We start from the raw sequence: 3311 nt of genomic DNA, 5'->3' as shown, positions 1-3311 counted from the left end.
CCCATTAATTAATTTTGTCGTGTGTTTTTGTGATTCCTCTTCATCTGTATTTAATGTACTCTGTTCATCAGCAAATAGAAGCTCGTTCAGTCAGTTCATTGATGTTTTCATTTGCTGCTTTCGTGATCATATCTATGTAAGCGATGAAGAGAAGCGGAGAGAGAACACACCCTTGTCTCACCCCAGACCTGATGGGGAACCAGTCTGATAGTCCTTCTGTTCACCTTACGGCACACAGGTTGTTTTTATAAAGTGCCATGATGTTCTCCAGCAATTGTCCTTTTACACCATATTCCTCTAAAACTAAGTGGCGGTGCCACTGACTGAAGTATCTTTTGGCCATTCCCAAAGAGGGGACATTTCTGGTTCTAATACAAAGTAGAATTGTAAATGGGCTGATCGAACAATGTCATGCTCATAACTGTGCCTGAACTACAACAGAGAACTGCGGCCTTTTCTTTTCTAATTCTTACTATCGTCCTTTTCCTCTACTTCTTTTGTATGTTTGTCACACTCTTATGACCTGCTGTATCCGGGGTGCCTTGACAGTCGAAGCATACTTTGTGCTGTTATTGAAGCTAGAGAGGTGAGCAGAGTAAGTCTGATTCCCTGTAAGGACTTCTCTGTTGACACCCATCCCTTGGTGCTCATATGACCTTATGCAGTTGCCAGTGCCGTAAAACCTCTACTAAAACCTCTAAGACTTCCCAAAGTTGACATCTATTTACCCTGTCGAACGCCTTTTCGTGGTCCACGAAGATGATATTGAGGTCTTGTCATGTCCAATGGCAGTCTCACACAACTGTCCGAATGCAAAAAAGCGTCAGTACAGCCCTTGCCTTTTCTGAAGACAAACTGGGATTCATTGAGTTGAGTCTCTACAATTGGTCTCATTCTCATTTCCAGTATCTTGGCAAACGTTATATCCACACGGCTGAGAAGGGATATTCCTCTGTAGGCTTTGGTTTGATTTTGTCGCCCAGGCCAGGTTATATATCCTCCATAACCAGAGTTCTCCGACATGGCCGTATAGTTGGATCTCTTCTGCGGTAATGTTTTCAATGCCCATCGCCTTGTTTGTGGGGCTTCTCTTGGACGTCACTAAATGAAATAGACACACGTATTACTGCTTACGTTTCATACAAAGAAAGTCAGTTGCTCTACAGAAACAAACAGCATTTGTATAGCGCATAACCCTGCTCGACAGCAAGCTCTATGCGCTTTACACTATATTATATTATTACCCCAGCAGACCATAGAACACTCAGAAACATTCTCAGCTTCCCGGGAAGCATACAGTGCAAGCAGCTGATTAAGCGCTCAAACACTAACAAACTGACACGATCTTTCACTGTCTATAGCTGGGTACCCATTCTCACCTGGGTGAAGTGAGGAAAATTCGTGTGAAGTGCCTTTCCCAAGGACACAACGTCGGGTCCCTGACAGGATTCAAACCCACGACCTTACGGATGCGAGTCCGAGAGCCTAACCACTAGGCCACCGACGCCACATACAACAAACAAAATAAACAATCAAATTAGTTGATTTGAATTATCAGTGCAATATACAGTGTGTATGAAAAGAAAAGAGTGCCCCCTGAAAGGAGATAACTGGGTCATCTCTACACTAATTTCAACAAAAATTCAAACAATAAAATTCAACGTGAGGACAACAAGTTTGTATTACAACTATGAAGAAAATCAGTCAATGTGTTCGAGAAATATTATGTTTAAAAATTTCAACCAAAGTTAGGTAAAACGCAACATTTTACTTCTTATAAGCCTTCAACTAAAGTGGCGCGATAGTTTCAAGACAGGAACAGTAAAACCACAACAGTCACCTCAGATAGATTTCTATAAGTAAAAGTGCCTAGAAAGTTTTGTAAAAAGGTTGGGGAGAATAATATGTTTTGTTGTACAGATCTGATTTCCGTGGGATTGGACCACAGACGATACATCAAGAGTGGCGCTGATATAGTTGCAAGAAAGGTTTGGGGGATGCTTTACAAGCTGAAATTTTACAAATAAATGGTTACCATACCCCCCCCCACACACACACACACACTTGAGCCCCTTCAATTATTACCTTTAGGGATGTTAGACAGACAGCGTGTAGGAAATAACCCACAAACAATCAAACAGTTAAAACTCAATGTTGAAGAGGATGTCCTAAGAATCGATCCAGAAACATGCCACAGGGCTACAAAATGTTCCAGTGGCATATTTGAACGTGTATGGAAAGAAATTGCCTACATCTGGGAATTTAAATAGCAGACACCTTACTTGAGTTTACTAAGCAAAATATAAATTGTGTATTAATGTGTTCTTCAATGCACAAAAAGGTAACTATTTAAAATAGAACAATATGGTGGATTTTTTAGAAGTTGCAAAGTTTTACGTTTCAACCAGGATTGGTTGAAATGTTTAAAATTTGACATTTTTAGAAGAAATTGGGTGATCTTTATCACACTGGCAAATGTGTGGTCCTCATGGTTGAAATTAATTGTCTCTGCGAAGTTTTATTTCAACTGGTTCCTAGATAAGTTATTACCGTTTATAGGAGTCCTCTTTTTAAGACACCTAGTACAAACTGTTGGATTAATTATAATAATTATAAAACACGGATTTGCTGAGGCTTAGCAAATTTTGTTATGACCGTAAACCACCGATCAATGCTTTGTCAGCTTAATTGAAGAGCCATAGACAGAATTGTTATAATATTATGCATGTCACAATGAGCTTCTCATACTTTAGTCTTCTTTTGAGCAGGTTAGGTTAACAACCCGTCCTTGAAAAGAGGGCCAACACGTCCACTTAATGATCACATCAGATAATCCAAATGCTGCTTGTATAGAAGGCAAACCGTGTAACCCGAAAAATGCACAAAGTATCTTCACATCATTTCTAATTTATATTATGTTAAAAATATACCCCAGATGGCTAATTTTCTAAATAATCCTTTAAACGAGAAACGTCCGCGGAAAATATAACACATTCATTATTAAATGTTGGTGTGGCTGTGGTCATGAGCAGATATTTGATTTTGATCGTGTGCAACAGCAGAAAATGTTTCTAGTACACTTCCTCTGCTCCCCCATTCTCTCTCTCTCTCTCTCTTTCTCTCTCTCTCTCTCTCTCTCTCTCTCTCTCTCTCTCTTTTTTTCTTTGTCTCTCTCTCTCTCTTTTTCACTCCCTGTCTCTCTTTCTCTCTCTCTCTCTCTCTCTGTCAGTCTCTGTCTGTGTGTGTGTGTGTCTGTCTGTCTGTCTGCCTGTCTGTCTATCTCGCGCGCGCTCTCTCTATCTACCTATCTA

Source organism: Aplysia californica, unplaced genomic scaffold (genome assembly GCF_000002075.1).
Source record: "Aplysia californica isolate F4 #8 unplaced genomic scaffold, AplCal3.0 scaffold00433, whole genome shotgun sequence".
Taxonomy (NCBI): domain Eukaryota; kingdom Metazoa; phylum Mollusca; class Gastropoda; order Aplysiida; family Aplysiidae; genus Aplysia; species Aplysia californica.
The sequence above is the reverse complement of the archived record's forward strand: the minus strand, read 5'-3'. Positions refer to the sequence as shown.